The 22,558-nt window shown below is 39.6% G+C and overlaps 1 non-coding gene across 1 annotated transcript; it reads left to right on the plus strand.

The window, feature by feature from the left end:
* The first annotated feature begins 16,816 nt into the window (after positions 1–16,816).
* On the plus strand, positions 16,817–16,919 carry LOC112209651 (small nucleolar RNA SNORD46). The gene has a single exon (XR_002944474.1). It is a non-coding gene; the product is annotated as a small nucleolar RNA SNORD46 (small nucleolar RNA).
* Positions 16,920–22,558: the final 5,639 nt, after the last annotated feature.

Genomic DNA, 22,558 nt, shown 5'->3' on the forward strand with positions numbered 1-22,558 from the left:
TGATATATATATATATATATATATATATATCTCTCACACACACACACACACACAGACACACACACACTCAGACTTAATGTCTCTTCCTCAATAAATTCAGCACTTCATACAAACACATTCTATCCCACTTATCCCTCTTTATTATAGTGATTTGTTTACACATCTGTTCCTTCCATTAGAAGCTGACTATTAGCTGCTTGGGTACAGAGAGCATATCTTAATAAGTGGTGAACCCTCAGAATCAAATACATAAAAGCTATGTGTTACTATTATATGGTTATTTAAAACAATTATTGCATTTTTATTCAGAGCCAAGCAATGTGCTGGCACTATAAAGGGATGATGAACAGGGGCACTAATGTTTTTGCATATCGTGTGTGTGTGTGTGTGTGTGTGTGTGTGTGTGTGTGTGTAAGGAAAAAAAAGTATTTTCTAGGGAGGACTAAGCTTAGAGTATGAATATGGGTTCCCCAAAGCAAAGATTCCTTCAACATAACATTTGAGTGGGAGAAACCCAGTCTGACGACTAGCTCACCATTTCTATATCTAAAAGCAAAATCTTCCAGCCAATGAGTCTTGCCCACTGACACAGAGCTACCAGTCATACTTCTCATTCCAGCAAGAGAACGATGGAACAGCTAAACCCACCTAGTCAAGAGCAGAGTGAATTGTTTCCAGCAGTCCTGAATAAACAACCTTGTCTTTCATCCTTACATATGAAAGTACAACCTGAGTCATCAGACATCTGTGGAAAATGAGCACGTTGAAGGAGGTGGTATATACACAGGGAATAATAGACTCAGTGGGAAACATAAGGACTTCAGAAATCACAGAACTCTAAAAAGAATCTAATCAGTCTTCAAGAAGAAATTAAACCCATAAGATAAAAATAGAATACTATGAAAAAGAACATCAAGTAGTTCAAAATAACAAACAACTAAAAGAATAAGTTGAAAGCATTTCCTGGAAAGTAAAATAATCCCTCATTTTAAAAATGAAAAACATGAGACAATTGGTAAAGACATACAAGTTCAATCAAGGAGAAAAAGATAACAGAAAACAATAATTGAGAAGAAGTTATCAGTAAAATAACAGAAAAAAAATTTCCAAAGATATAGGATACAAAAATCTTCAGACTGAAAATGCCTGCTGAAGACTGGGTGTGGTGACTCGCACCTGTAATCCCAGCATTTTGGGAGGCTGAGGTGAGCAGATTACTTGAGGTCAGGAGTTCGAGACCAGCCTGGACAACACGGTGAAACAGTCTCCACAAAAATACAAAAATTAACCGGGCATGTGGCGTGAGTCTGTAATCCCCAGCCGCTCGGGAGGCTGAGGCAGGAGAATCGCTTGGACCCAGGAATGGAGGTTGCAGTGAGCAGAGTTTGCCCCACTGCACTCCAGCCTGGTTGCCAGAGTGAGACTGTGTCAAAAACGAACGAACGAACAAGCGAACACAAGAAAGAAAGAGAGAGAGAGAGAAAGAAAGAAAGAAAAAAAGAAAGAAAGGAAGGAAAGAAAGGAAGGAAGGAAGGAAGAGAGAGAGAAAGAGAGAGAGAGAGAGAGAAAGGAAGGAAGGGAGAGAAAAGAAAGAGAAAAGAAAGGAAGGAAGGAAGGAAAGAGAGAGAGAGAAAGGAAGGAAGGAAGGAAAGAGCCTGCTGCATATTCAGCAATATGAATGGTTGAAAAGAAAATCAGGCATGTTTTTGTGAAATTTTTGGACACAAAAGATGAAAGGATCCAAGAAGCATCCCAGAGAACAGCAGCCCACCTACAAAATGATAAAAGTCAGACCGGGGAAAGAGCAGGTATGATCTCTGCAAAAGATAGTAAGCAAGGTAACTGATTCTACAGAAAATACATGTTCCTCTTATCGACAAGAAAAGAGCAAAGCAATAGAAACTCTGGGAAGAAAATTTTTTAATAAACTGCACAAAGAAATGATGGTTGTGACATGATAGGGAAGAATTGATAGAGCATAAGAAAAGTGAAGCCACTGGGGACATGGATGAAGCTGGAAACCATCATTCTCAGCAAACTACCGCAAGGACAAAAAACCAAACACCGCATGTTCTCACTCATAGGCGGGAATTGAACAATGAGAACACATGGACACAGGAAGGGGAACATCACACACTGGAGACTGCTGTGGGGTGGGCGGAAGGGGGAGGGATAGCATTAGGAGATATACCTAATGCTAAATGACGAGTTAATGGGAGCAGCACACCAACATGGCACATGTATATATATGTAACAAACCTGCACGTTGTGCACATGTACCATAGAACTTAACCTATAATTATAAAAAAAAAAAAAGAAAGTGAAGCCACTGGAAACTTGACCTTCCCACTAGACACACATTCTATTTCTGTAGAACAAAACCTGGGACTATTGAACCCACAGAGAAAAAAACAGAATCTTGTCACTTCAATAGTTTTGCAGTGATGATCATTACAAAGTCAAAATAATGCAAGCTTTTCTTACTTGTTTTCAACTTTCAGAATCAAACTATAGCCAAAAGTCTAAATTATGATTGTAAAATGAACTGTATGTGTGATAAATCTGATGATATGAAAATGAAGGTAGTGCTAGCAAAATCCAGAAAACAAAATAAAAAAAAAAAAGAGGAGATAAAAGTAGGGACACTAATAGCCTCATCTGGTTTAGTGGAGTCAAGAGTAACTGTCTTAGTCTATTTGGGCTGCAGTAACAAAATACCATAGATTGGGTGGCTTATGAAAAACAGACATTTGTTTCTCACAGTTCTAGAGGCTGGGAAGTCCAAGATACATCAAGAGCAGATTCAGTGTCTGGTGAGGGCTGCTCTCTGCCTCATCCATGGTGCTTTCTGGCTGTGTCCTCACTTGGTGGAAGGGGGCACATCTGGTTTCTTTAGCCTCCTATAAGGGCACAAATCTCACTCATAAGAGCTCCACCCTCATGCCCCAGTCACCTCCCAAAGGCCTCGCCTCCTAATACTATCACAGTAGGGGTTAGGTCTCAACATGTGAATTTTGTGGGTATACAAACAATCAATCTGTAGCAGTAGCTGGCTGAAGCTTATAGAAATAAATAACGACTTAAGTTTATAATTTACAACTGTAAAGATAACTCAATGAAATAATTAAAAATAAAACATAACAAACAATGGAAAGAGAAGAGAGAATAAAATGAGAGGTAGGGAAAGCAAATTTAACCCCCATCTTTAATTGTAAGAAATTAGGCTGGGTGAGGTGGCTCACGCCTATAATCCCAGCACTTTGGAAGGTCGAGGCAGGTTTATCACTTGAGCTCAAGAGTTTGAGGACAGCCTGGGCAACATGGAAAAATCCTGTCTCTACTTAAAGAAAAAAAATACAAAAATTAGCTGGATGTGGTGGTACATGCCTGTGGTTCCAGCTACTCAGGAGGCTGAGGCAGGAGGATCACTTGAGCCAGGTCAAGGCTGCAGTGAGCCGAGGTCACACCACTGCACTCCAGCCTGGGCGACAGAGCCAGACCCTGTCTCAAAAAAAGATAAATTATTATCTCCATTAATAAATCAAGAAATAGTAAATATAGTATTTGAAATTATGGAAGAAGCCACTAGAAGAATTTCAAACAGTAAATGTTAAAAGAGGTTGCCTCTGAGGGGCTGGGGGAAGCCAGGGATAAGGCAGGATGATTTTTACTCACGTAGTGAAGACTTAAGACCGTCCTAGTCACAGCCCCAGTCCCTGGAGTTCTCAAACGGGCTTTAAACTAATTTCTATTGTTTAGATGCTACAAAAAAAAAGGACACAAGCATTAACAGATCCTTAAAACAAAATGATTGATTCTAGTTTAAGGTTCTGGGAAAGCCTCAAAGGAAGTGATATTTGTGTCTTGAAATATGAGTAGAAGTTAACCAGAATAATCTTACCTTCATGAGGGATTTGTTCTTTTTTGTGGGAGGTTGCAGGTCAGAGGTAGTGGATGATGGGAAGAAAGAGAGAAGAGCTTTCCAGGGAGAGGCAACAGCATGTGCAAACACACAGATCCAAGACTGAGTGAGGCACGTTGAAAAATTGTAAGAAGCCCGTCCTAGCTGAAGCAGCCCATGAGCCCTGGGGTGAGCGTCTAGAGATGGCAAGGCCAACAAGCCCTGTCACCAAGCCGCACACCTCCAGGAGGCACCATTTACAGTGACTACAATGTAAACAACACCTCCTAGAGCTGTGTAGCAGGACTATACTGGGGGAGCAGTCTGAGTAGTCGCAGAGGGTTAGGTTTGCTACAGAAGGCCAAGATCAGACCAGAGGTGATGGGAGACTTGAGGATCGAAGACAAGAGCTGAGAGCAGCCAGCATGGGGAGAGCAGCAGAGACTGAATCAGAAATGAATGCAAAGGGGGCAGAGGAGGGTCCTTGTTCTGTGCCCCAACCCTTAAGGTGTGTTAGCTTTCTCTCCAAGTCCCTGTCTCTACATCACCACCAACTTCAGAATCAGAGGAATCGTTTCCTTTGCCTTCTGAGAAATGGAAAATGTCAACAAGAAATGTTGGGCTTTTGTCATAATGGGACCTCTAACAAATGTTACCCTGTATCTTGCCCCTACACCAATTTTCTATCTGCTCTAGGAAAAAAGGTGAGGTGGGAGGGCCTACCGTCTGTATGTTGCTAGTCAGCCTCTTAAGAGTACTGAATGATGAAACAGAACTCAGAAATGGAACAATGCGGAGAAAATAATTGAAATAGCTAAGATGTGTTGAGAGCTTCCTCTTTGCCAAGTAATGTGACAAATATCATTATGCATTTTTGCATTTAATATAATTTATCCTTGAAAGGATTATAAGGATGACTACAGTTACTTTCTCCATTTTACAGATAAGGAAATCTGGGCTCAGAGAGATGAAGTGAGTCACCCAAGGTGGTCATGCAGCCAGAAAGTGATTCAACTAGTGTTTAAACCAAGGTAGTCTGACTCAAAGCATTCCCTCCCTGTGAACAGATTCTGTCAGAAAGATTGAGAAAGTAGCTGCAACTCATCTCTGTTTAATATGTCCCAGATTTAACATATCTTTTAGCATAGGGCTCTGCATTTTTACATAGGATGCAAAAAAAATGGGCAAGAAATAATATATATATTTTATATATATATTTATTTTATATTTATTATATACGCAATAAAACCACTACATGGGAATTCAGTCTAAACCATTGCAGGCAATAAAAGTAAGATTCCACCGAACTGGAGTGCTGAGCTAATGAAAGATTGGTCCAGAATGCTATTTTTGTCTTCCCAGAAATGTTATAAGAACAAATCTGTAATCCGCAAGCTCCTTGAAGGTTGGTACCATGACTTACTCATATTTCTCCCCAACACCTAGCACAGCATCTAATTCACAGGAGAAGCTCAATGAATGTTTGCTGAATTTAGGTGTTTGAGTTGAAGAAACTGCAATAATTGTTCTCAGTAAACAGACCTCCTTGTGACCTGCACCAATTCATATGATACTGGTAAGAATCATATATTCTCATGCAGCGTGTGAGTGTCTTACATGCTTTGACCTGTCTTAAAATGCATTCACTGGAATTCCTGGAAGGTGTAAGGTGTTAATCTCCCACAAGAGATGTGTGCATTTTTATTTATTTATTTATTGAGACAGAGTCTTGCTCTATTGCCCAGGCTGGAATGCAGTGCCATGATCTTGGCTCACTGCAACCTCCGCCTCCCGGGCTCAAGCAATTCTCCTGTCTCAGCCTCCTGAGTAACTGGGACTACAGGCATCCGCCAGCAAGCCCAGCTAATTTTTGTATTTTTAGTAGAGACAGAGTTTCACCATATTGGTAAGGCTGGTCTCAAACTCCTGATCTCAGGTGATCCTACCACCTTGGCCTCCCAAAGTGCTGGGATTATATGCGTGAGCCACCGTGCCCGGCCGATGTGTGCATTTTTAACTATGTGAGTACAGCTCAACTCTGATTGAGGGAGGCAGGATAGCCCAGTGGTTAAGCATGCAAGCTCCGGAGTCAGACTATGCATTCAAGTTTTGGCTCTATCATTTTGCAGACTTGCAAAAGTAGAGCATTGGCCAAATCACTACAACTCTCTGGGCCTCAGTTTCCTCATCTATCAAGAATGATTAAAAATTTGTACCTACTGGGGTTGCTGTTGAGGATTAAATGAGTTAACACAGCTAAAGCAATCAGAGCAGTGACTTACACAGAGCTAGCACTTAATAAATGCTAATTGTTAGTATCTGGGGCAAGGCCCATTTAAAACATACCTGTTTAAGGCTCCAATAGAGGCATAAGTCTCCCAGTTTGCCTGTGAACACATTTGCTTTCACCTCTACAGTCACCCCTACTGTCAGATCTGAAGTGATTTGGAACTCACCAGACAGGGCACTGACCTTTTCAACATCAAGTTTAATTAAGCCTAGTGACTAGCTAAAGTGTGATGTTTCATGTCTTTCCATGTAGTTCAGTGAGAAAGATTTATTAACTCATTAAAATGTCATGCTAGTTATTTTCAGCCTTTCAGAATGACTGTGACTTCCAGCCAGCTATTTATCCCAGAAAAGACCCAGAATAGAATCTGACTTTATGAACTTCCTAGACCTGAATCTATGTTACCGGATCATGTTGTTCCAACATTAGGGATCAAAAGCTTCAACGAATATGGTGGCTGATTTAGACTCACCTGCCTCAGGTGACATTCAAAAGGCTGCTGATGTGTCACGGTGAGGCTGCGCCAGGCTGGCACCAGAGCCTGCTTCTTCCTTCCATGGAGTGGAGCTGGCTGAAGAGGTTGGGCAATCCGGGTCCAAGGAGCTGAGTCTCTGCCGTGTATTGACTGTCTTGTTTCCTGCTTGACTTGTTTCCTGTCCCCACCTGCCTCACCCTAACTCTTCATTCAAGTTGCAAATCTATATTCTCCTCTGAGGAGGCTTGCTTTTGAGGAAGACAGTAGAAATTCCCCAAATTCCCTTTTCACACCCATCCTGCAAAATATGCCTACCCTAGAGTGTAATAATCCGCACTTTTATTTTTGCTTATTCTTTCTAGTATTTTCTGGTTAAATTAGAAGCAGTAGAACATAGTGGCTAATAATATGAGCTGAGAAAGGGTGAATCTAGACTTTTCAATTTACTAGTTGTGTAACTTTAAACCAATTATTTACTCCATGCCTTACACACTTCATCAATAAAATGGAAGTAATGGTGTCTTCCTCATAGGGCTCTAGTGAATTTTTTTCTTAATCCATGTGAGGACTTTAGAAGTGTATCTATCAAGTAAATAATCACATTCATACTGATATTTTTGTTCTTGCAACTATTTATTGTTCTTGCAGCTAGTTGTTGTCCTCACCGTTTTTGTTACAATCCTCCTAGTGGGCAGGGACTCAGTCACTCACTCCTAGTGCCAAGCAGACATTCGTACTTAATAATGTTCTTTTGATAATGGCTAATAATGGGAATAAGAATGAGGGAAGAAGATGCCAAATAAGATCTAGGTTTTTAACAAATTAAGGGAGGCAAAAATGATTTCCCTAGCAGCCAAATTTCTAAATGCATTTCCACCATCATCTCCAGCTTCCTATTCGTTAATACAATTTCCTGCTTTCAAATATTGAGCACCAAACAGGAAATTAGTTTGAGGATGATGGTCTCCAGCCAAAGAAAGGAAAGCAATTTCCATGGCAAGTAACCAGACACTTTTTCTAGGATATCCTCGGAAACTGGATGTAACCACCATGGACCTCCAAGTAATCTCAGTGGACCTTAAAGTTTCACTCCTAGAAATGAAGGGCAAAATTGCACTTCCTCATCTGAATAACCCAAATGATCATCCAAATTTTATTTTCTACCCAGAGACTGCCTGTCAGAAATGCAAATGCAGAAGGACGTGACACTGCAGCTGGTGGAAAATGGGTGGCTTTCTGGTGGTGACCTCCTCTTTGTGTCAGGGTCACCTGTGCTCAGGAACAGCAAAGCCAGGATATGGAGCCTGCATTAGGCCTGGTTTACTCTCTGGCAGCTGGAGGCATGATGCTCTACATGGCAGAGGGCCCAATAAACCTTTTATTGATGATGAAGACAATGTATAGATCCTCACACTAACATGATGCCCAAACAGGTATCTGGTTGCCCACTAGTATTTTACCAGAAGCCTAACACCTTGAGCACTTTACGGATGATGACAATCACAGATAGAAACTTTCCAATGTACCATTCATATCATCTGTGGCTATTCTATGTGGGCTGCATGGGATGGAATCGGCCATAGTTAAGACTCTAAGGTAGCCACGAAGACAAATTCCCCCAAATTTTACATGTAAACAGTTTTTATGTTCAGTGCTGTGAAGCTTACCAAAGCTAATGTCAAGATGATTACAGAGCACGTAGAATGGGCTTGCTCCATCTTACTCTCATACACACACATACGCCATCATCAATGCCAACACCATTTCCCCTCTCTAAGGGACATCCTAAAAATTAATCAGCAGCTTTAGTTAAAAAAAAAAAACAGTTATGAACCTAGCAGGTCAAGGTAATATAAGTACAGCAAGACTGAAAAGAGAGCTCTGGGCAGTATTTTTGTTAATAATGAAAAAGAACAAAGAAAGAAACTGTTCTGGCTCAAAAGTGGGTAGTAGAGAAGCAGAAAGAAGCCAGGGAAGGTTGCCAGGAGTTTCAAAAGAAGATGCCAAAAAACCAAGTAAGAAAAAAACAAGCTAATAATTATAATATCTCACAGCTGCTGAATGCTTACTTTGTGCTGAGTGCTGTATATACATTCGGCCTTAAATCCTCACAGGTGGACAAAGTAGCATATTATTATTATTTCTCTTTTACATAAGGAAGAAAACTGCAGCTCAGAGAGGTTGGAAAAGTTGCCTAAGTCACACAATAAGTGTCGAAGCCAAAACTAAAACCAAGTATCCCTGATGCTGCCTGTGTACTTAAGCACTAGAGACAAGGGAAGGGACCCGAGATTGAAGAGGAAGAGAGCCAAGGAGGTAGCAGAAGCTGGCAAGGCCAGAGTGGTCTGTGAACGAGGGATTCTGACTCAGGGAACCTCATAAAAAGTCAAGCTTGGCCGGGCATGGTGGCTCACGCCTGTAATCTCAGCACTTTGGGAGGCCAAGGCGGGTGGATCACGAGGTCAGGAGTTTGAGACCAGCCTGGCCAACATGATGAAACCCCGTCTCTATTAAAAATACAAAAATTAGCCAGGCATGGTGGTGGGCACCTGTAATCCCAGCTACACGGGAGGCTGAGGCAGGAGAATTGCTTGAACCTGGGAGGTGGAAGTTGCAGCGAGCTGAGATTGTACCACTACACTCCAATCTGAGCAGCAGAGTGAGACTCCGTCCCAAAAAAAAAAAAAAGTCAACCTCACCCTTGTCTGCTCATGGCATGTATACTACTTGAGTGTTCTTAGAAAGGAGCTGCCTAATACTTAACCAGAGATGGCATGTCCAAATCCTACCCACACACGTAGTCTCAGTTCAAATGCTACTTCTTCCACAACATCTTTGCTGATTTCTCAAATGGAAATGGAAATGATCCCTCTCCTTCCACTGAACATCTTCATTTCTTCAATGCCCTTTAGCACTTTCTATCTTATAAGATAGTTATTTAAATCCATGTCACCCATTTCAACAAATATTGGTCATGCACCATTAGATAGGAAAATGTTGAACTTGTTAATATCCAATGGATATGAAATTCTAGCGATAGATGGCTCACTCTCCTCTAAAGATGTGAGCTCCTCCTTCATTAAGATTTGGGGGCTGGGTGCAGCAGCTCACACCTGTAATCCCAACACTTTGAGAGGCCGAAGCAGACAGATCACACAAGGCCAGGAGTTCAAGACTGGCCTGGCCAATATGGAGAAGCTCTGTCTCTATTAAAAATACAAAAATTAACTGGCTTTGGTGATGCACATCTATAATCTCAGCTACTCAGGAGGCTGAGGCAGGAGAATCACTTGAACCTGGGAGGTGGAGGTTGCAGTGAGCCGAGATCATGCCACTACAGTCCAGCCTGGTGACAGAGTGAGACTCTGTCTCAAAAAAAAAAAAGACTTGGGAAGGTGTCTGCCAAGCTCAGGTCTGCATTTTTCAGTCTTTCTTTCATCTAGCTGGAGCCATGTGGCTGAGGTCTGGCCAACCATATGTGGGCAGAAATAATTATACACCTCACCCACGCCTGGCATTTAGGAAGCTCCCCTGTGATTCTGGTCTCCCTCTTTTGCCATCTTCCGGCTGGATGTCAACAGGCTGGGCAACCTGGGAGCCATGAGTAAAGTGCCATTGCCCCTGTCAGCCTGGTTCCCTAAATAATTGTGTGGCAATACAGTTCCCCATCCCTTGCCTCACACTTTATGTGAACACTTTTTTATATTTATATACATTTATATTTTGTTAAACCACTGAAATGTTATAGTTATCTGTTAAAATAAACAAGAGGGGTAAGATTCAGCCACTACTGTGGTAAATTCAGGAGGTATCAGGTCTGCACAGAAACCCTGAGGCCTAGGGCTTTGATAGTTAACACACACAGCAGGGATGGACCTCCAGCCTTATTCCCATGCAAGGCAGAGAGGTGGCAAAAAAAAGACATGACTGTACACTGGAGATGGACCTTATAAGAATGTACACGTGGCTAGGCACGGTGGCTCACACCTGTAATTCCAGCACTTTGGGAGGCCAAGGGGGGGCGGGTGGATCACTTGAGGCCAGGAGTTCGAGACCAGCCTGGCCAGCATGGTGAATCCCCAACTCTACTAAAAATACAAAAATTAAATTGACATGGTGGCACAAGCCTATAATCCCAGATACTCAGGAGGCTGAGGCAGGAGAATCGCTTGAACCTGGGAGGCAAAGTTTGCAGTGAGCCAAGATCATGCCACTGCACTCCAGCCTGGGCAACAGAGTAAGACTCTGTCTCAAAAAAAAAAAAAAAAAAAAAAAAAAATACATGCCTGATTGAAACCCTGGCAGTATGGAAAATACAGGAAAGTTCTCAATGTTAACAATTATTTTTAAAATTATATGAAAACTACTGGAATGACATTCTATAAATATGGAAAACCTGATGCCAATTAATTTTTGTAGAATACTTGAGAAAATTCAAAACATGAACAAAATGTAATATGACTCATAAATGTACTGTGTTTATCAATGGCTCATTATTAAAGAGGGTCTCTGGACTATGGATTTTCACTGCTTTTGCAAGAGAACACTGAGGTGGGAATTCTGTACATGAGCAATAGTACAGGAGTTTAACAGGTAGTGTTGTTGTGTTGAATCATTGTGTGAATTTAAATGTACTTCTTTGAGACGAAGTTTTGGTCTTGTTGCCTAGGCTAGAGTGCAATGGCGTGATCTCAGCTCACTGCAATCTCCGCCTCCCAAGTTCAAGTGATTATCCTGCCTCAGCCTCCTGAGTAGCTGGGATTACAGGCACCCACCAGCACGCCCGGCTAATTTTTTGTATTTTTAGTAGAGATGCAGTTTCACCATGTTCGTCAGGCTGTTCTCGAACTCCTGACCTCAGGTGATCCACCCATCTCGGCCTCCCAAAGTGCTGAGATTTCAAACATGAGCCACTGTGCCTGGCCTTAACTGTACTTCTTATATATAGGTAGGTTCAATTTTTATATAGTTAATTGTTCTGTGATTAATAGGCCATTGAAAAAATGAGTCTTTGTTAATTGTTGGGATTTTTTTTTACTCACCTTTGTGACAGGTTCTGGATATCCTTACCCATTTTATATATTCCATCTGTTATTATAACAAAAACTTCTCAATTTGGGTGTATAAAACTTTCTTTGCTAATAAAGAGTTGGTGTCGGCCGGGCGCGGTGGCTCACGCCTATAATCCCAGCACTTTGGGAGGCCTAGGTGGGTGGATCACCTGAGGTAAGGAGTTCAAGACCAACCTGGCCAACATGGTGAAACCCCGTCTCTACTAAAAATAAAAATAAATTAAAAATTAAAAAAACTAGCTGGGTGTGGTTGTGAGTGCCTGTAATCCCAGCTACTCAGGAGGCTGAGGCAGAATTACTTGAACTCAGGAGACAGAGGTTGCAGTGAGCCGACATGATGCCACTGCAATCCAGCCTCAGCAATAGAGAGAGACTCCGTCTCAAAATAAAAAATAAAAAAGAGTTGGTGTCAATTTTTAAGTACGTAAAGTTTCTCATGAAGTATAGTTTCATGTGAATTATTACTTTCATGCGTTGCCCTTTACTCTGTCATTATTTCTGGCTGTTATTTGATATTTTACTTTGAATTAAGGACAGAGAACTGTGATAGGAGAATATGTTGTGTCCAACCTGAGGAAGAAAGCATACACTCTTGCCATCAGATGTAATACTAGTTGTGGGTTTTTAATAAATACCTTAACACAGGTTTTTTAAAGTGAGAAAAAAAGAATATGAGACCCCTCCCTAACATAGGTTCCCTCATGCAACAGTCAGTTTATGAATGGGGAATTAGAAACAGCCTACTCTCCTAGGCTCCTAGAAATAGCATGGAAACAAGACTTCTTGCTATCCACCCTAGCCTCTTGCTAGTTACAAAAAAAAAAAAAATCGATATAAAGTCAAATCCAATTCTATAACATGCAGGTCTCAAACATATACTACCCAAGTAGTTTGGGACTCCAAAATCAAAAGAATAGACATAGTATTGGTCTAAGAACCGTGAAAGCTCTAGGACATTGGCAAAACGAAATGTGAAACCTCTCCAGAAAGACTTCAACAACCCAGAGTATAAACATGTAATGCAAGCAAAGAATCCAAAGATAAGCTCACAGTGAAAAATGTGCAGGCCATACAAGGAAAGGAATCCTGATGAGAGAAGCTCAGCAGACACAACAGATGGGAAAATAGGCACTCAAGGGAACAAATATAATTTGTAAAACTGTGGGTATCTATAACTGAATATTTACATATGTTCAAAATTATTAAAATCATAAAAGAAGGCATAGAAAATGTAATGAAAGAACAAGATCTCTGAACAAAAAAGAAAACCAAATTTGAGAAAACCAAATAGAGCTTCTAAAAATGAAAACCATAATCATTAATCTTAAAAACAAAATGAAAGAAAAAAACAGCAGATTGGATGCAGCTAAAGAAAGATTTAAGGAACTGAAGAAAGATCTGAAATAATTACCCATAACCCAGAATAAAGATATAAATGAATAAAAATATAAAAGAAAGACTGAGACTTGGAAAAAGAATTAAATATCCTCTATGTATCTAAAAAGAGAGGAAGGGAAGAAAAATTGAAATAAGATTGAGGTAATACTTGATAGTATCTGAGAATTTTCCAGAATTAGGAGAGAGAAAATATGAAAAATAGAAATAGCAAAACAGAATGAAGTCAAAATATATGTAAATTGAATTAACTTCCTATATAAAAGACAATGATTCATAGATTAATTTTTAATCCAGTTATTTGCCATTTACAAGAGATACTCTTATAATGGTACAGAAAGGTTGAAAGACAATGAAAAACATTATGGCTATTCTCACACTAACCAAAAAGCGCTGTCACAGTGGTAATGATATCCAAAGAAAAAACATAGTCCTTTAGCAAGATCACAAAATTTGTCTAGCCCATTGAAATGCAAACTGCTTCTGATTCTCCTTCCTAACACGAATTGAGAAGAACGCCTATGCCAGATCAATAGCCACATAAAACGAACAGAGGCTGTGTTCATCTTTTCTAATAAAGATACTGCATCTGACACAAGCTTTTGTAATTGAGGCTACTACTTTGTTAAGTGACGGTAGTACATTATCATCACCATGGTCCATTAAGTTTTTGCTGCAGCCAGACTAGTAAATTAAAAGGGATGTAACAGGGACTACTACCTTTGCATCCTTTAAATATTTGAGGATAGCACTAACCCCTCCCATTCCCTCAATATGTAACATTTTATTTTACTGGCCTGGGAGGGGGCATTTCAGGGGCTTCTACTCGGCCTTTTCTGCTGTAATACCTCTTATTCTATGATTCATAGGTCCTTCCAGTAGAAGACAGCTTAAAATTATAAAACAGAAGAAAACCTATAGTTCATAGGGACTAATGTGTGAAAAGTCTGTCAACAGCTAAAAATGGTGATTCTGATTATACATTTGGGACTGAAGAAATATGACCACTTGTTGGGTCTGTGAATGCAGAGGACCCACTGTGCTATGGCCTTTGGTAAGGACTCTATTTATTACCTCTCATATGTCCTACTGTAATAGAGGAGACCAGGTGTTATTTTGGGTCTTCAATAATCAGTGTCACCTTGGAATCCAACAGTGCTCAAAAAAGCTGTGCATTTCCCTTTTGTCAGTGTATAGATTATCCAAGGAATTGGCTTGTAGGTCACTTTGGGGAAGGACTTGGGGAATTACTAAACTGCTCATGCCAGGGTGTTTCTGAGTCCTCCTCATGAGGACCCAGCTTCTTCAGCTGATGGATGCTGACTAAAAAATAGCTCACGATGAAACCCAGCCAAAGGATTTTCACTGTTTATTGGAACAGCTGACCTCAGCCTTCTGCTCAACCATTCTTTACTCCACTTGATAATATATATTAAGCACACCCATAATAGCTGCCCATACATCTTGCCTTTAGAAACAACATATCCTGTTGACCATTTTTACAGATCCTGCAAGTCAAGGCCTTCTGGCTGTCATTCCAATATTGCTGCCCATAATAATTCCCACCTTGTTTCTGATGGTTAAGTGCCATTCTGGGACCCCCGTTATCTTTATTGCTGCTAGAGAACCCAGTTTTCCAATGACATCTCCTACTTTCCACCCTTGCCTACAAAAGTATAGCCACCACTGAGCTTCTCTAAAATGCTGGTGTTCACCAGCACACTGATCACCTTGACAAATGTTGTGCCTGCAAGCTCTCCTAACATTCTCTGTTTTATATAGAAGACTCATTCTGGCACGCTCATATCAATGTGCCTTTTGATCCCCTCCTCCATAGTCTGCCATCACAGTCTGGAATCTCTACTTCATGTAATTGGAACCTGTGCTTTTTGCAATCCTCCAAGAGTCATGCCAGCAGCACACGAGATGTCTTTCAGGACCCTTGCTGGGGGTGTTAAATCTTGTGTCACCAGGGCATGGCTCCAAATTTACAAACTCTTCCTCATCCAGTTATATATTCTTCCTCTAATTGATCCAACTGCCTAAGAATTAACTCTAGGCATGCCACCCTGCTTCTTGCAGGAGAGTAAGCATTGTCTAGTAAGTGGGCTCTGCTCCCATTTGAGGCCCCTGCATAGACTTCAGGTAACGAGGGGCCTCTACCTTCCAACAAAGGAGAACGGGTCATTTCCACACATGCAAAAGTTCAGAGGAAACTGGAGGAGGTTCAAAGTTCTCAAGTGCATGTACCCTGATTGTCCCACACCAAGTCCTGAGGTTCTAATCCTTCCCCATTAAGGACTTGACATTGGGGAAACTTGCCTAGGCTGAGAATTCAGTATCTCTTATTAAGTCCTAGTTCTGATCTTCAGCTCTATCTGCTTTTGAATGTGGGAGAAAGGTATTCTTTTAAGTGTTACCAGTGAAGTCCTCTGAATTTCACACTTGGCTTTGAATTGTTGATTAATAGATTTCAGTCTGTCATTTCTTTTTCAATTCTTAAAGCGTGCTTAGTGAAAGCAACCTAATTCCATAATATGCCTTAGAGTTACTATTTCTCCACCTACCTCCTGTGAAAGAAAAATAAAATCTCAGGACCCCAAACTCACTATGCCAAAGGGAAAGTTAAGCTTGGGAACTGAGTCACACCAAAAAAAAAAAAACAACAACAACAACAAAAAACTGCTTTCCTTTTGTTCCCAGATAGCTGTAATTTCACATGCTTACTTTATGTAAAATATAGATTTACTGAGTGTGAGACAAATGCCTAATTGACTTTTTCCCCTACTCTCTTTTTCATCGCAAGTAAAATGTAGATTCACTGAGTGCTACTCAAAGGCTCACAAGACTATAATCACTTGCCTTATGCTTACCCTCCCTCCCTTTTTTCTTCCCCTCCTGCTTGCTCTTTCCTCTTAAATACTGAAATTTGCAAAATCCTTTATGGAAAAAACACCAGTCACAGTAACTTTTGTTTCTATTCCCAGGCATGTCCCCAACCTTAGCAAAATAAACCTCTAAGCGACAGATCTGTCTCAGTCCCTTTTCGGAATACACTCCAAACTCCACAGGCATTGCACTAGCTAGTGCATCCCTTTCAACCTATATACTGTCCCAGTTTGCCACAGATGAAAATCTTCACAATCACACTGCTACAACCTGCCAGAGACTATCAAAACTCGATTTACCTCCAGTGATGAGATATCCATTGCTGTCAGGCCAGCAATTTATCCATTCCCAGAATTCCATCCTGAAAATCTATTTCCAAAGCCTAAGCTATTCTGATACCCTTTCTTAGGTTGGGCCCCCTAGATGCAGAACCTGAGATGGGGATTCTTCTATGATTTATTGAAGGATGGTTCATAAGAGGAGTGGGAGAAGCAGGACAGGGTCGAGGGGAAAGTAAAGCAAGATGTGGCCCAAGATGCAGACGGAAAGTATTGCAAGATGTAGTTGAAAAGTACCAGCAGCCTGATCCCACCTTGAGGCAAAGGGATGCAGAGTGTGCAACTCTGATGCACACACTGCATCAGAGTTAGTCCCACCTTGAGGCAAAAGGATGACATCTTTCCTTCCTTTTAGGTCTGTTGTTGACTGCAAGCTATTAATGCAAGAAGGGAACCTCCTGGCCAAGGCAGCTTCTGTTTGACTGCGGGCAATTCTCTGAAGCAAGTAAACAGTCACTCGAGGGTGATGAAAAAGCATCCCTAGGTGTGGTTGTGGCCATCTTGGTCACCTATGTGCCACCTGCCAGTGCAAGGACTTGTCATAGTCATAGTGACCGTGCTAAAGTTAAAGAACACCCATAGCATTTGACGGGTGGGCGCACCAGCCAAGTGAAATGGGATCTGGGTAGAGCACTCACAGCACGCATTTACCCGTGAGTCAACGAACAAACAGAAAATTACAAAACCTATTTAAAGCCAAATGACCATAAAAGAATAATTTACATCAAAATCTGAGGTTATAGCTAATATGATACACACTAGCAAATTTATAGCCTCAAAAGCATGTTAGAAATGAATAAAGCCAAAATGTAATTAGAAAGGCATTCAACTTAAGGAATTATAGCAAACACACAGAAAGCAGAAGAAAGGAAATATTTGTGATAAGAGCAATAAGGAAATAGAAAAAAATAAACAGTACAGAGGATCAAAAATGTATTGCTTTAAAAAACATTAATAAAAACAAATATCTGGCAATATTGAACAAGAAATAGAAAAGCAGATGTAAACAATATTGGAAATGGAAAAAGAGAACATTATTACATTTAGGCAAGAGTTTTTAAAAGTTCTAAAAATACTATAAATAACTTTTGGCAAATAAATTTGAAAATATGAAAGAAATTAACAATTTTTTAAAGAAATATAGATTGCCAATTCAATAAACAGAAAACCTGAATAGACAGGTAACCAGAAAAGAAATTCAATTTTAAAAAAGAAAAACCACTTTAATCATGCATACACACACACACACACACACACACACACACACACACAATACCAAGCTGAGGCAGTTTTATAAGTAATGAAACACTCAAGAAAGAGATGACTCAAACCTACAAATGTTTTAGTGAGTAGGAAAGAAGGGAAAGCCCTCTTCCTTATTTTATGAAGCTAACTCGACCTTACTACTATAACCAGAAAAGAGGATGTATGAAAACAATCAAAATAGATCAATTCTATTTACAAACAGGTATAAAAATTCTAAATATTAGCAAATCAAATCCAGAAACATGTAAAAATTATATATATAACCAATTATTGTCTTAAGAATGTGAGAACAGTTTAACATTAGAGAAAAAAGTAATGTAATTTACAACATTTAAAAAACTAAAGGAGAAACATAAGAATCCTAATGGATACAGAGTTTTATAAAATTCATAGTTCATAAACTCCTTCAGAGTTTTCAAATAAAATAACTCTTAGAAAACTAGGAGCAAATTGATATAAGGCATCTACCAGAAACATAAGCAAACATCACACTTAATATTAAATACTAGAAGCATTCCCTTAATGTTAGGACAAAAATATCTGCCATTGCTGCTTCCATCCAATATGTGCTAGTGGTTATAGCTTGTTCAATAGGAAAAAAAGTAGTTATTTTAAGGATTGAAACAGGAAAAAACAAATGTTACTTTTGCAGATAATATTACAGTCTTCATTAAAGTCCTACAGAAACTACAAACCACTTCTAAGAAGTTCAGGGCCGGGCATGGTGGCTCACGCCTGTAATCCCAGCACTTTGGGAGGCTGAGGCGGGCAGATCACAAGGTCAAGAGATCGAGACGATCCTGGCTAACATGGTGTAACCCCGTCTCTACTAAAAATACAAAAATTAGCCAGGCATGGTGGCAGGCGCCTGTAGTCCCAGCTACTCAGGAGGCTGAGGCAGGAGAATTGCTTGAACCTGGGAAGCGGAGGTGGCAGTGAGCCGAGATTGCACCACTGCACTCCACCCTGGTGACAAAGCAAGACTCCAGTACAAAAAAAAAAAAAAAAAAAAGTTCAGTAAGGTACTGAATACAAGATTCACTTATAGAAATCAACAACATGTTGAACAGAAATTTTCAAGAGACAAGAACATTTGAGTTGGAAGTAACTACGGGATATACAACTGAGTGCTGTATACATGGATCTGCAGCTCCCAGGGAGAAGCCCGACCTGGAGATGCAGATTTGGAAGTCGAAAGCACATAGGTAGCTGTTAAGATCATGATTGTGAATGAGATTGCTCAGGGAGATCTTAGGGATTGAAAGAATTAAGAGAAGCCACTAAATTAGCAGCCAGAAATTTAAAGAGAACTAGGACAATCCTAATAGTTATCTGTAGCCAAAAAGAATATAGTGTAACAAATGGGAGTTGCTTCATCTAGTTTTGAACTTAATGTATATTTGTCTTTGCATTTTTAAAATGATTCTGCTACTACTAAAGCAATGAATTTGTTAAATCAACCAAAAGTGAAATAAGTGTAGGATATCCTATATCATTTCTCTTTTTAATGAAGGATTGAATTTGATTATGAGGGCATTTGAGAATCCTATACAAGGATTTAATAGACTAGAGTCCCACTAGGGGGAGAAAAAACACTTGGAGACCTGCAGGAAAACTGTTTATTTTCATAAATAAGTATTTTACAACAAAATGCATGCTAGCAATTTTGCAATACCTTGTAGAAATTACATTGTTGGTGGTAGAAAGTTTCTAATGTCAATTAACCATGTAGTCTAAAGAGATTTGACTCTGGCAATTTAGATGCCTCATTTGTTGTGGAGGCTTTTTTTTTTTTTTAACTCATATGGAATAACAAAGATAAACTGATCATGTGCACAAGAAATATATTAATGTACTCTTAGTCATGGGATTCAATCACACATTTGTTATTATATATCAATAAATCAAAATGCTTGTGCTTAACTGTTTTGGTTTCTCAAACGTACATAGAGAAAATAGCAAAACTATTTAATTAAAAAATAGAATGAAAGCAGTGAATATCCACAAACTAAAGCAGGATGTTTTTGGAAAATTGTAAATTGATTCCTATAGACATATGTACACAAAATGCATGTAATATGTGTAATCTATTCTGTTTTAAAATATACCTTTATAATAAAAATTCTGGACCTATGTTTCTGTAAAATTATTTCATAAAAGAAATAACGGTGACTTTTGAATATACCTAAAATTTTTTATCAAATAAACATCATGCATGTGAAACTGTAAAAAAATTTCTTTACATAATGAAGCTGAATATCCATGCCAAACAGAAACAGATGTATCTTTTAATGTGCTGAATTTCTACATGATTTTAAGTCAAAAATATTTCTAGTGTTTGTGAAAAAAATGCCATAAAAAGGATTAATACATGAAATATTAGCAACACATCCTAAACAAGCAATAAACCGTCTAAACACATTTTGATTATATAAAACGTAGGTCTACCTGCTCAAAAGATAAGAGTGAACTTCAGCATTTTAGAGCGTGCACTGATACAGAAAAACCTAAATGCTCATAATTTGATCAAAATACAAATAATTTTCCTTAAAGAGACATTCTAAACATAATAAATTATATAAAAACAATGAGCTCAATTTTTTTTGTTTTTGTTTTTTGAGTCTTGATCAGTCGCCCAGGCTGGAGTGCAGTGGCACGATCTCGGCTCACAGCAAGCTCCGCCTCCTGGCTTCACGCCATTCTCCTGCCTCAGCCTCCTGAGTAGCTGGGACTACAGGCACCCGCCACCACTCCTGGCTAATTTTTTTGTATTTGTAGTAGAGTCGGGGTTTCACCATGTTAGCCAGGATGGTCTCGATCTCCTGACCTCGTGATCCACCCGCCTCAGCCTCCCAAAGTGCTGGGATTACAGGTGTGAACCACCGTGCTGGCCTTCAATTTAATCTTTACTTACATCAACAATCACCCATTATCATTGTACCCATTAAAGATTTAAGGCACAAGAAAAAACACTGAAGCAAAAGACAAAACAGGCTTTCTCGAAAATTCTCCTAAGAATGACTACAATCATTCCCTCTTTCCATATGTCATTGCATTCGTGACAATAAATGAAACAAACTATATCGTTCAAGCTGATGAAACTACAGAGAATTCATCTGGTCCCATTCTTAGAGTAAAGCTGAAGTCGTTGTTGGCGTTAAGTCAGTGGAGCTCCACTGGTTACACCTCCTCATTTTATAAATGCCTTATGGTAATCCAGGCATTTTTAAAAACAGTTCTAACTCCCCATCTCCTACAGGATGTTATGTCTCTTCAAAAAACAGTATCTTTTTCCTTATCAACATAAGGGAACACTCTTGTATTCCCCATTCATGTCACTCAAACTTCATGGGAGGAAATATACAAATTTCCTGTAGAGAGAACAAAAATCAGTCCCATCTAAATGTCCCGATATGTTTTAAAGAGGAAAAATCTTGTGGTATTTACAAAAATGATATTTAATGACAAAGAACTGTATGTGTTCATCATCTTACAGTAACAGACTAACCTTTTAAAAATGGTTTCATTCCTGAAGAATGCCAAAATGCTTCTGCACTGAACCTGAACATTATATAAACTAATGGACCAATAAGTCGGTCTTTCATTCTATTTGTGATACCCCGGCTAACTGGTATGAAAAAGAGTCCTGACACATCTATGTAAATCACACATGCACACACATGGTCACAAACAGTAATAACAGAATCTGTATTGGTATAAAAGAATCTACACCTGAAATGTATTGTGCTTAAGGTTGATGGAAAAGAACCATGCTCTGTAGTTACTTCAGGAAAACAAGATATATATGTCTTGGTTTCTGTTTTGGTTTATGTGATATATCACATTTTAAAAACCAGATTTGTTTCAACACCTCCCTAGAATACATTTTTCATTGACATGCTGGTTTCTTATTTGGAGAAGAATTTTAAATCTCTTAAAGTCTTAGGAAATTAAGATTTAAAGCACCATAATATATATCCTTTCTTAGCATTTCCTCTCACGTTTTAACTCATTGCTTCTCTCAACTTCACCCAAAAGAGCCTTGTTTTATTAATAACGCTGTGCCTCAGGAGGCCTTTTTAATGTTTTAAAGTGTGTGAGTGCATCTGTATAAGTATTTGATACATATCTATGTCTACATGCTATATTTCTGTTCAGATTGGCCACAGTTTCCATGTGATGCTTTCTGTTGATCAATTAATCTACTTTTTAAACTTTGCTTTTGCAAAGTTTGTTGAACAAAAAATGAAAGAAAGCTTCCTGTTGTCTTGCGGCCACTAATCTAAATGCACAGAATTTTTCTAGGTGAATGAACTTTATCCTTTGTGTATAAGGTAGGTCATTCAATGACAATGTTTAGGATGTTAGTTTATGAGCTATAAATTGGAAAAGTTGGCGGGAATAATACCATATTAATATGGGTTCACAACTGTGAGCCTAGAGATATCTCACTCTGAACCACGTATGTATGGGATAGTTCTGTCTTCACACACCACATAGCAAGAATTCACACCTTTACAATAAAACAGGAGGCATGGCCGGGCGCGGTGGCTCACGCCTGTAATCCCAGCACTTTGGGAGGCAGAGGCGGGCGGATAATGAGGTCAGGAGATCGAGACCATCCTGGCTAACACGGTGAAACCCCGTCTCTACTAAAAATACAAAAAAATTAGCTGGGCGTGGTGGCGGGCGCCTGTAGTCCCAGCTACTCGGGAGGCTGAGGCAGGAGAATGGCGTGAACCCGGGAGGCGGAGCTTGCAGTGAGCCCAGATTGCGCCACTGCACTCCAGCCTGGGCGACAGAGCGAGACTCTGTCTAAAAAAAAAAAAAAAAAAAAACAGGAGGCATGATAGCATCACACTTTTCCTATGAGTGTGGCAACCTAACATTCCCCCAAAAACATATAGGAAAAATGTCTTAAAAAAATTAAGT

This window comes from Pan troglodytes, chromosome 5, assembly GCF_028858775.2.
Source record: "Pan troglodytes isolate AG18354 chromosome 5, NHGRI_mPanTro3-v2.0_pri, whole genome shotgun sequence".
NCBI classification, from domain to species: Eukaryota; Metazoa; Chordata; class Mammalia; order Primates; family Hominidae; genus Pan; species Pan troglodytes.